Below are 12,118 nucleotides of genomic sequence, written 5' to 3' on the forward strand. Positions count from 1 at the left end.
TGACAGAGAGGAAAAGATCACTTCACTTTTTAAAATATCATTTAAATCTTGGCGAGCAGATGGAGATTAGGGGACGAATCCTTGTGATAGATTGTACTATTTAACTTTGCTGCTAAGATGCTATAGCCTCAGTTTTTATCAGTTACATACGAGCTTCAGCAGTTTTAGGTGGTATTAACCCTTTAAATACACAAATGGTTTTACTATTCAGATACAGATTTCAAAATTTATTTGATCTAGTATTTTTAGTTAGTCATGGCTAAAGAATGTTTCACTCAGATCCTTTTTTTTTCCTGAATGAAAATGCTTCTCACTGTGCCGTGCATATTTCCATAAAAGTTGGTAAGCTAATTTATGGCTTAAAAAAGAAAATAAAGTTCTATATTTAATATATGAGTACTTTTTACAGTGGAAATTGGTGGTGGACAGTATTAAATGACTCTGGTGTGGAAATACGCAGGTGGTCATTAGTGGCTGACCATGAGTTTACTGAAGATTTTGATATTAATTTTCTCTGCAAGCAGGACTATATGTAAATCTCTCTTCCCAAATCCACTTAAATTGATGATAACGTATGAACAACTGCATGCATATGAGGTTCATTGTCTTCTCACTCCTCTAGGGAATATATTGTTTGCCTCATTGTAAAACTATTTTGACTACTCTTTTACCTAATTTCTCTACTGCAAAAGTACTATTTTCTTTCTGCTACTCCTAAAGAGTGTATGGGACAGGATACTAAAATTCTGGAACAAAAGTGGTACAAAAGGAATCACATGTCTGCCTGACTAGGTGTCTTAAACAGAAATGAAGACCTTACAGAAAAAGCAGTAAAGGTCTAAAGAACATATACTTTTTTTTTTAATGATTGGCTTTTTCACTTCTGATAATAGTATGTTTCAAAAATATACTCATCTTTTCTCTGAAAAGATGCAAGAATCATTTAGTGAAAATATTTTAGAGGAAATTACTTCATCTTCAACTCACAGATTCATGATTCGTACCTCTCTAAAACTCTAATTTTAATCATTTTATAGTTTGGAGAAGGATGTTTCTCCTTTTAGCACAAAATGAGTTTAAACTGACTTTCACTAGAGAAAAAACATGCCACTTAAAGTCACCCCACTGAAGAAAATGAAGTCCAAACGCCCAAGAAATGTTTACTTAGTTTTTAACACCTACCATACTTCAAATACTGTCTTGGTCCTCTTTTATGTATTGTTGATCTTCAGAAGTTAAAGAAAAAAAAAACTCTCTCAATTCAGTAACTTCATGTTGAGAGAATTTTATTTAACAATGAGAGTATCTGAAGATGTGAATTGGTAAAAAGAATGTCATGCTTAAGTCAGAATTCCTTATCTGCTACTAAAACCCCAAAGAGCAGCAGGTATTAATCTTGCCGCATTTGAATAATGTTCCCATTTTATCTATTTTGTAGTACCCCCTTTAAGCACCCATTGAGCTTGCTAGCTTCTCTCCAGCTCAGAAAACCATAGCAACCTCAGTCCTCACTTCTCCAACTCAGGATAGAGTTCAAGTTGTTCCCCTCCAGCCCTCTTGCCATCAAACGCAAGGGAAACCCTGACCACCGACTAGGTGTCCAAAGACTTTCACGTCCTAGAAGAAGGGGGAAGGGACACACACACACACACACACACACACACACTCCTGCGTCGTTTAATTGGGAGCGAGAAGAGAAAGTAGCAACTGAAAAGGTAAACACTTTTAGAGTTCTTTTGATTGTTCAGGAGAGCATCTCCGAGTGTTTGGGGACCGTCGGTTGGGCCGCCGCGCACTGGCCCCCACCTTCCCCCCCAACCTCGCGCCACTCCCCAAGGTAGGTCCCTGTCTTTATCACATTATTTCTAAAGCTTGCGGATTTTTCCTCCCTGTCCAGCTCGCGCGTTCCCACATGGGGGGTGGGGGAGGAGGAGGGGGGAGAGGCGGGGCGGGAAGGTAGCCTGGTCCCTGAACCGCGCAGCTCTCATTCGCCTCGCTCCGACTCGGGCGAAGTTCTCGCGCAGCCGGCTGGCCGCGGCCGGGGCCGGTCCGGGCGGGCGGCGGCGGCGGCGGGTGCTCGGAGCCGGGCGGGGCGGCGGCGTCGGCGTCGGCGGCGGCGCGGGGACGCGCGCTGTCTCTTTAAGGGAGCTCGGTCTGGGGTGGCGCTTTCCTCCGCGAAGGCTCCTTTGATATTAATAGTGTTGGTGTCTTGAAACTGACGTAATGCGCGGAGACTGAGGTCCTGACAAGCGATAACATTTCTGATAAAGACCCGATCTCACTGCAATCTTAAGCGTCCTCTTTTTTGGTGCTGCTCCTTTCTCCAGACCCCGCGTCCTCTCGATCGCTCTCTCGCCTTCCTAATTTTTTCTTTTAAACAAAAAACAACACCCCCCCCTCCCCTCTCCCACCCGGCACCCGGCACATCCTTGCTCTATTTCCTTTCTCTTTCTCTCGCTCTTTCTCTCTTTTTTTATAAGGGGGGGGAGGGAAGGGAAAGGGGGGGAGGCAGGAAAGACCTTTTTCTCCCCCCCCCCCCCAATAATCCAAGATCAACTCTGCAAACAACAGAAGACGGTTCATGGCTCTGGCCGCCGCGCCACCATCTTTCGGGCTGCCGAGGGTGTTCTTGACGATTAATCAACAGGTAAGGAGGGGAGGCCCGGGCGGGCCGCGGGGCCGGGGGCCGCGGGGGGTTCGGGGGGCGCGGGAGCTCCTCTGCCAGGCCCGGGGAGCCGCGACGCGAGTGCTGCGTCCGCTCGTGTGTGCGCAAAATGTGGGCGATCGCAAGCGGGGAGCCCTGGGAATTAAAAGTGACTTTCTTTGAAAAAAAAAAAAAAAAAAGCAGAGGGAGAGTGTGCAGAAAGCCAAGCGCAGGCTTCTCGGGTTTCACATGCATTTTCTTTCTTCCTTTTTTGCGCGTGTGATTTCTTTCTTTCTTTCTTCCTTTCTGCTCTCTTTTGCCCCCTTCCTCCCTTACTTTTGGTGGGTCGAAGGCATCTGAGTCTTAGAAACGAACGACTTCAAACTGCAGTAGCCCTTGGAGTCAGGAGGGTCAAGTTCAGCCGCCGGGGAGGAGGAAAAACAAATCCCCATTTGCCAAAAAAAGAAGTTTCAGTCCGGTGCCCCCTCCCCCTCGCAGCCCCACTCCCCCTCGCTGTCTCTTTCTGGCTGATTTTAATTCTCTCCTACCGGGCGCAGCGGAGGAGCTGGGGGTGGTAGGACCCGAGGGGCCGCCGCCGCCGCCGCCAGTTTTCTGGGGTTCCTGACAAGCGGGGAGCAGACTAGGCACCAGCATGCAGAGTAGTAAGTTGGGCGAACTTGGGAGGGTTGGGAGGGTCACAGAGAGGGGCCTTCGTGTGGTCCCCAAAGTGGGAAAACAGTACAGGACTGGCGTTGGCTTTGAAGAGTTTGTAAAGCCAGGCTTCAAACTTTTTTCCCTTAAAGGCCCAGCTGGGCTGTAGATGGAGGGTGTCGCATCCCCCGATGCACCCGCCTCTGCGCGGCTCAGGGCAGCTTGACCGAGGGGTCTGTGCCCTGCCCGTGCCATGTGGCAGGCCTTGCAGCCAGGGCGCTTCCGTAGGGGCTGAGGAAGGGGCAGACTTCCTCTGCGGTGAGGATGATGCGCCCAGTGTCGCGGGTCAGCGGACACTGGCCGGTGATTAAATGCCTGACAGCGGTGGGACATCCAGGCGGACGGGCGCTTCGCCTTCTGTCTAGTTCCTGTTTGGGCTCTAGAGAAACGCATCTTTGAAAGGCCAAGGCAAACACCGCTGTCCCTTCAAATAACTCCAGGATTATAGGACCCCATGAATAATTTGAGGGTGAGGCGGAGGTGGGAGCCCTTTGAAGTGCAAAGCTATTTTTGTGGCTGGGAAAGCTTTTTTGTTAGTACCTGTGTGAGATGGTGGTGTTTCCCCTTTTCCCCAGGGAAGTCAGTAACTGTTTTATGGCCCTAAGACTCTAAAGCAATTTAAGTTAGCGGGCGAGAGGGACTGGTGGGTTTCTGAGGGAATCTTGGACGTCTTAAATTTTAGGTCTTGCTTTACTTCCTCATATCGTTTTAGGCCTCAGAATTGATACTATGAAAGTGAGTAAGAGCGATGGATCTTAATGATGAATCAAAATTATGGTAGCATATTCATCCTTATCCTATTTTGGAAAATCACAGCTAGAGTTTTAAGTGAGGTAAGTGAAGTGAGAAGCTTAGCGGAGAAGTTAAATCCAGCTAGGCCGATTCATTGAACTTTCATAGATTCATTGAACTTTTGTAAACGCACCAGGTGAACAGGAAAGGGTCTGAGAGCACAGCACGTACAAAGGGAAAATACAGATAGGGCCTGAGACAAAATTACCAAGAAATGCTTACTCTAGGCCTGGTTGTTGGCTTAAAAATTTGATTGTTCAAAGCAAAAATAAAATAGGAAACTTCCAGCCACCTCTTTCGAGTTCTCCTGCTCTTAAGTTAAAACCTATGGATCTTGCTGGCATTGTGTTACTTTTCCTGCCGGTTTTAGGAAAAGTTGATCATTTAGAAAAGTCTGCCAGAGCTAAAAATGCAAGGGGCAGCAAAGGAAAGTCATGCGGGCGGCCAGTTCTTGACGTGGACAAAATGAGAATGAAAGTTTCTGAGCTCACTGTTGTAAAGTTTCTTACATGCTACTCATTTGCTTAGGCCACTTTCTCAGATATTCCACCAGTTAATGTATAAAAGCAGACTAGCTCTAAAACGGTGTGGGCTTTTTCTCTTTCCCCAAGTATGCCAGGGTTGTGAATAAATACAGGGTTTGTATGGGAAGATGAATCGTTTCCTGTAAGTTGTGATGCTGACAGGACAGTCTGGAAACGATACCAACATTTTGAGGATTTTTTTTTTTTTTTTTTACCTTTAAGTGAAAGTTTATTAATGACGTGCTTAATCTTAACAAGTCAAACATATCGTTCTTAGAGCTTCTCTGTCCTCAGATTTCATAACTTTCTTCTTAAGCTATACCCTTGGATGGAAACATCTCTAGATTCAGTTAAATATACAGGGCCACCAACATGCTAAAGTTTGACAATTATTTCTGGATATTAGTAATGTGAAAATAAAACTCCTAAGAGGGAAACAGAGTTTTAGTGCCAACATTATGACTTGATTTCTCTAAATGAGAGGCATTCCCTAGCTTCATTAATACTGTTGGCAAAGTATTATTTACAATCGGCGAGTTGACGTTTATGGCTTCCTGATATATCTGTTATATGTTAGGATATGTGTGTGTAGAATACTTTTCCACTCATAGTAACAAAGTCGGACCCTCTCCAAATAAATGGTGGAACACAGCAAGTTCCTCACGAAAAAGTTAGTCACTCTTGAATTTTAGACGCTGCAAGGGTCTTTGCTGCTTTTTAGATTTTGTCCTTTGTCTCTTAAAGGTAACATTAAAAGGAGAAAAGTGTCATAAGTAGCTGGGAAGTCTGACTTGGTTTTAGAGCTCAGCATTTTAAAGAGTAGGATTTTACAGGATTTTATAAAATCTTCTACATACTTGCTTAAAAATAGGTTAGAATCCGTATGTGTGCTAGTCATAAGTGAGTTACACATGGCCCTACCATATTTTCAGTATTATTTTTACTTTTCTTTTAAGTCACATACCACTCCTGAGTTTCCTCTGATTTCCACAGGGTAGGTCTCACTAACACACACAAGGAAATCTTCATTCATAAGGAAAAGCTTCAAAGCAGGGAAATGAATTCATCTGTGGAAAAGCTGCTTTTTAAGATTCTAGTATTTCAGTGATGTTTCTATTATTATTGTTGTTATTATTTTTGATGTGTGTGTGTGTCTGTGTCTTGTGGGGAGGGAGGGAGAGAGAGAGAGAGAGAGAGAGCGAGAGAGCGAGCGCGCGAGAGAGAAGAAATACAGACTACGGTTTGCAATTAACGACCTGCACATTTGTACTAAATACATAGGGTGATAAGTTTTAATAAACTCTTGTCTTACCTTCTTTGTTGAAGTAAATAAACATTACTGAAAGTTTTCAAAGGGCTTGCAGCAAATTGTTTTTGAGCTAGAACTTTATTTTGAATTTGAAATGAGCACAGATATTGATAACAGGCCTTTAAATTTTTTTTATAATACATGTATGTAAAAATTTTTTTCCTTCAATACCCCTTTTGATAGCAAACAATAATGTAACAACACTATACTATTGTGTATGAAACAAAACAGACTTTAAGAAAGTTAGGGGCAGGTGTTTATAATTGATTTAAAGGGAAAATTATTATTTTTGTAGAAAGTGATGCACTTAAAATAAAATGACTGGTGCACATTAAAACATATTCTTATTAAGATATTCTGTGGTGTGTAAAATGCAGCTATTCATTCAACAGGCTGACAACTTTCCACTTGGTATTTGCCTTTGCTTAATTTAGTTTCCGCAGGACAGCTAGTGTGGTAGTCTGCATCTGTTTTTGGCAGGCATAGAAAACTATAAACTCAGACAGTTTTGTCTCAAATACTGCAGCTCACAAGTTACAATCAATTTGATAAAAACAGGCAAGTTTTATGGACTTGCTTTCTGTTGTTCATCCTTGGTCAAGCTTTCAGGTAACAGAGGGTTCTTTCTCTTCCCCTCTTTTGCTGGTTATAAGTACTAATAGCCTTGATAACTAATTCTGAGTCTTGTTTACTCATTTAGCTTCCTTAATTATTGCTGATTGAAATTTGGGGAAATTAATGACAGCATGTCTAGACTTGGTTTTACTTTGATTGTCTATCTATGTGATAACATAGATAGACATATTCTATATTCATCTTTTGATACCACCATACAGAAAGAAGTGAATTCTTTGTTACTATTCTAGTTATGATTTATGGAATTGTAGGGTCCCTCTTAGATAAAATATGAAGCAACTCTTACAGCTTTTGTCAAGTAGAAATTTAGTCTGATTCTCTCAAGGCACTTGTAATCATCATGGATAGAGAATACTAACGCACTTTGCAGTTCTTTATGTTGAAACAATTGAGAACAGTTTTTTATAATTATCAAAATTATTTACCTCCTAAAAGCTTTAACCAGTAGATTAAAGTAAATATGTTAAAATACCAAGTGGTATTTTATACACTGTTCAGTAGCAAACAGTTTTGCGGAGGGAGGGAATAACCACTTTTAAAAATTTATCCTCAGGTGTAAGTGGGTCTTAAGCCGTTTGTTTATTTGTATAGGATATTCTATTAATTATATATGGCCTATCACTCAGTGGTTCTCAGACCCCTGGGAACCAAATTCGTTGGCCTTTGATTTGGTTCTCTGATGGATATAATAATGTAGAACTTGGTTTAGGTTAGAAAGAGATTTTTGGGTTTACGGAAACCCCTTTGCTGCATTTGCAGAAGGATCTATGGATGAAAATGATCTAAATTGTTAAGAGTGAGTTAGATGAAGAAGCCTGGCTGGCCGCTGCAGCTGTAGTAGCTGTTATGGTAGCAATGTCTACTTTTTGTCGTTAAACTTTTTTCTTTTCCGAAGAGCACAAATCCAGGCAGCAAAATGAAGATGAAATTATCTATGTACTTCACATTTGAAGCATCAGTGGAAATCATTTTCTGATTCAAAGTTATGATCGAAATACAAATAAACATCAAAACACCCCAAAGAAAGACATGAAGGATATGCTTTTTATTCCTAAGTATGTTTCATTAAAAATAAGAAAGAAAACTTTTAATTTTTAAATGTTTCTAGCTCTTTAAAAACCTGCAGTAAATACTTTACAAGTGGCTAGACACCTTCCCTGGTGGTTTAGTTTATACAAGCAGGAAACTTTCTCTCTTACTCTTTCTCTCTCTCTTTCTTGTTTTCTTTAAACCAACTGACGTAATGCCAAACTTTTCTTTAAAAGAACAGACAGAAGTAATTGGTAGCTTTTAACTTTTAATAATGTTCTGGATTGGTTTTAGTGGCCAAAATGCCATTTAAAAAAAAAAAAAAAAGTTCAAGTAAGAACGGGCTTGTGGCCTGAGGAAGAAAGGCTCTGTTGATGCAGTTATTTTTATTCTGTTTTTCAATCTGTTATTAAAAATCTTTCCTGCTGAGCCCTGCTGGATTTCTCCAATTGCTCTCTGTGATGGCTGGTGCATTTCAGGTTACCGTAACTTAAACAGTTTTTGGGTTTTGGGGAGAGTGGGTATTTGTGTTGCGTTATTTCTTTCTTATTTGGGGAAAAAAAAACATTTGTTTTTGTTTCATTTGACATGAATTAATTAAGATTATCAATGGCGACAGGTCAGTGAATACGTTTATATAAAGAACGCTACACCTGTTAGCAAGAGTCTGAAATGTGGAAGTTTAATTGTGACATTAATCATTTTTATGTGCAGAGGAAGGAAAATAGATGAAACTCTACAAAAATATATTTTTAGATCGAAAGCGTTAATTTTAAGGGTCATGTTTCTATGGGCCGCCCTTTTTGCTCACAAATTTAGATGATAGTTTTTAACCCTATTATCACACAGTGTTTTTAGTTTCCTTTTTTTTTTTTTTTTAATAGTCATTTTCTCTCTTCCTGGTCTTGTATAGGCAAACAGAACTTTCTCCAGTTAAGAGATAACTTGGTGATGTTGGTTGACATCAGGGCAACTTCAGAAGCTGGCAAGTAGGGAAATCTTTTCAGAGAGCAAAAAGATTTGTGCCAGTTTTTCCGTCCTTGGAGAAAGACGTTCCACCCAGAAATGGGGCCCTGTGCCCCATTTGGTGGGCCAGAACTGACTATCGACATTTCTGGTAGGAATTGTTCGGAAGGTTTAAATCTTATGGTTACTTGTCTTGGTTTAAATCTTACAGTTACTTGTCTTGGACTTTGCGTTTAACACCAAATTTGTTCTGAGGGTTTTTGTTTTTGTTCTGTTTTCCTTTTACCCAGAGTGTGTTTTAGAAATAATATATACTGAAAATTAGGTATCATACAGATACCTTAAAATGTCTTTTAAGGCATTAGTAATTATCATGAAAAGCTTTCCGTATATTCAGGGAAGTAGAAGAGTTCCCTGCATGGAAATTTGTTGGTTTTGATTTACCTTACGTTTTTCTCATTTTTTCTTGTGAGAACTACAGACTTCAGTTCAAATCAGAGGCATTTTTTCTCTGCTAACCACTCCTTTACATAAGGATGTGTCAGGAAAAACTGTAGGAACTTAAGCTATAACTTGTTCGCATCAGCATAGAGAGAGTATCTTAGACTGAGTCTTGATTTATTTTTTACAAAGTTTTCAAACAGGAATTTCAGGTGATGGGTCTCTCCGTCACTACGTTTTTATTGAATGAATATTGGTTTATTACTGCAAAACTGAGGGAACAGTAATAAAGTTTGGTGAGAAGAGAAAAAAAAGGAAGAGAGAGGTGTTCAGAGCCGCAGTCCTTTAATATCAGTAGTTTGTTTACTGTTCAGTGGTGGGGAGGGGTTGGAGAGGCTTTGTGGAAGATGATACCAAAAAAAAAAAAAAAAATCCATCAACTGCGCATAGGATCCCCTCCCCTTAAGGTTTACTTAAACAATATGTTTCGGTTTTGCCTCAAGCCATTCCGCACCACTTCTGCTCCAAGAATCCACCACTATCTTGGTTCCTGAGCAATTAAGGATGACCCTTTCTGTTATATAATGAACTGCAGTATTGTTTGAACAAAGGTAATGTATTTTGATTTGTGTGATATTCTGGTAACTAGTAGTAGGATGTCTGTAGTATGAGAGGAAATCTAGCATTGTGAATGCTTGCAAATGGTTGATGTATCCACAGTATGTTTAAATTACTGCCGATATGTGTGCAGCGCTATTGCAGGTATGTGTTATGTATGTAGTATTTGTGGATGGACAATACGTAGATACACCTTGATGGTGGAATCCACTTTGCTAAACAATTAATTCTACGCTTTAAAACATAAATCTTTTAAGGAGCTACATGACCTACTTTATAAAGTCTCAAAGTTTGAAATGCGTTTGGAGTTTAAACATAATGAAGCCATCATGATCATAACACTTATACCTACGCTGAATTTACTAAGAAATTTAAGAAACGACAAAAAAACTGTACATCAAAATGCCGCCTTGCAGTGTATTCTGAGAAATGCTTCTGCAGATAATTTTTTTTAAATCCCAAATTTCTGTTGAGAGGAGCAGTTAAGTGACAGTGCTGTCTGTTTCTGAATATATCTTTTTAATGGATAACACTTTATAGTTTACGATTCTATCATCTTAAAACGTTATGTAGAAATAATATGGAACATGTAAAGACTTTGTACTATGATCCAATGCGTTTATCCCTAGGGTGATGGATTCTGTGCGTCACCCAAATGTGATGCTATTTGCCAGGCTTGTAATACTGGTTTGAGGGTTGCTGTATGTCCTATTTCATCAAGCAACACAATACAACAACTTTGGTATCTAGGTAATTGACGGTCAAAATACGTTCTGGAAAATGTTCTAAATACTTTTAATTAAGTCAGAAGTTAACTTATATATTCAGTTTATTTAACATGAATAAACAAGTGGCTCACTGTCAGCTATTTAAGCCTTCTATTAGAGACAGTGTTAGAGGGAAATATACAAGTGCCCATAGTTTATTTTCTGATTCTTTTTTCCTTTATTTAATGGGAGCACGTTTCTCTTTTTTGCATTTATAATTTCTTTATCTGTTAATTATTTGTATCCATGATAGTGAGTAGTATGGTATGATAAAGAATAATAAACATATTCATATTACCTAGTGTATATGTCCCAAGCTTTAAAAAAGCATTAATATTACATTATTAAATTATTGGAGTAACCAAGAATGAACCCAGTAGAGGATGACAGATATACCACAACTGCTATTTAGACATTAAATGTATTTTAGCTGTAGAAAAAGGAGAGGAAAAAAGATTTTTGCCTCAAAATTTTTTTTCACTTGTAGAATTTGGACAGAATTTATGAAACTTACAAATCAAACATTTTTTACTATAACATGTGTTTCTTGCTTAGATTCTACAATATGACTTTCAGTGAATCCTTGTGAATCAGCATTTCTGTTTCGCCTTATAGAAGCATGTATTATATCTGAGATCAGATACAGCTATAAATAGTGTAAATCTATACGGCAGACGTTAGTTTGTGGAATCTAATTTCTCTATTACATGATACACTTCATGTGTAAAGGGATCAAGCATTACTAATCTATTTTAGCTTTATTGTTTTCTCTGAGCTATGCACAAGTGTAGCATATGAATTAGTGGCTTCATATGAACTATGTACATGTACATGCCCATGTCTGTATTTTCACTCATATAGAGTGTTTTCGCATTACAGGCACCGAGTGGAATTTTAACATAGTACATATTTTTTTTGAAATGACTTTAGTCTTTGTAATATCCATTTTAATTACTTAATGCATCCCAACACCTATCTGAGGATTAATTTAATTAGAATTTTGGTTCTGAAATGAGAGTGAGAGTGGCAAAACAAATTAAAACCAGCTTCTGCTTGTGACTTCTTTGTGATGTCAGTATCCACACATCTTTAGCTCTGAAAGATGTAGAAAGAAATACATCAGCCTGTTTTTTCTTTCAATACTATTAAGTAGCTCCGAACATATAAAAGTTCTTAAAAGAGATTTTGGCATTTGTTTCTGCTTTACTTTTTGATACCATTAAATATTTTTGAGAAGAGAATCTAGCTCGTTTTAATTTTTTAAAATACCATTCAACTGATGGGAGTTAAGACTGGTTATATATATATATATATATATATATATATATATATAACTTTTAATCAAGGCCCATGTTATTAAATTTTCTCAATACATATTAGTCTGATTGTTAAATAATTAATAGCTCTTCACCAGTTATTTATAGATATATCTTTGAGATTGTTTAAAATCATATATTTTTCTGTATTTGGCTGCTAAATTTTTATGTTAATAAATTGATTAAATTATAAATTGAAAAAACACAAACGATTATGTTTAATACTGTCTTTAACTTATTTTTGGAAGTATTTTTTTAAAGATTATTGCAAATTTTACTCCTCAGGTGTTTGCCAACTTAGGTACCTTTTAGAAGCTAGCTTTAGGTACAAGTGGCCAGTGTAAACAGTAACACATTTAAGTAAT

General features: G+C 38.8%; 1 protein-coding gene across 7 annotated transcripts in view; it reads left to right on the top strand.

The window, feature by feature from the left end:
* The first annotated feature begins 2,086 nt into the window (after positions 1-2,086).
* TRPS1 (transcriptional repressor GATA binding 1) overlaps positions 2,087-12,118 on the top strand; it is a 264,151-nt gene continuing 254,119 nt past the window's right edge. For 2 of the 7 annotated variants that reach the window (XM_022555578.2, XM_022555586.2), the window contains exon 1: positions 2,087-2,647. The gene's annotated coding sequence lies outside the window, so the exon portion shown is untranslated. Of the gene's footprint in view, positions 2,648-2,929; positions 3,307-3,336; positions 4,189-8,790; positions 9,664-12,118 lie in introns of those variants that run through there. The other 5 variants (XM_089898803.1, XM_089898804.1, XM_022555583.3 and 2 more) reach the window with 5 other exon arrangements.

Source organism: Delphinapterus leucas, chromosome 17 (assembly GCF_059928025.1).
Source record: "Delphinapterus leucas isolate spDelLeu-1000000601 "Yukka" chromosome 17, BTC_Dleu_Yukka2, whole genome shotgun sequence".
NCBI classification, from domain to species: domain Eukaryota; kingdom Metazoa; phylum Chordata; class Mammalia; order Artiodactyla; family Monodontidae; genus Delphinapterus; species Delphinapterus leucas.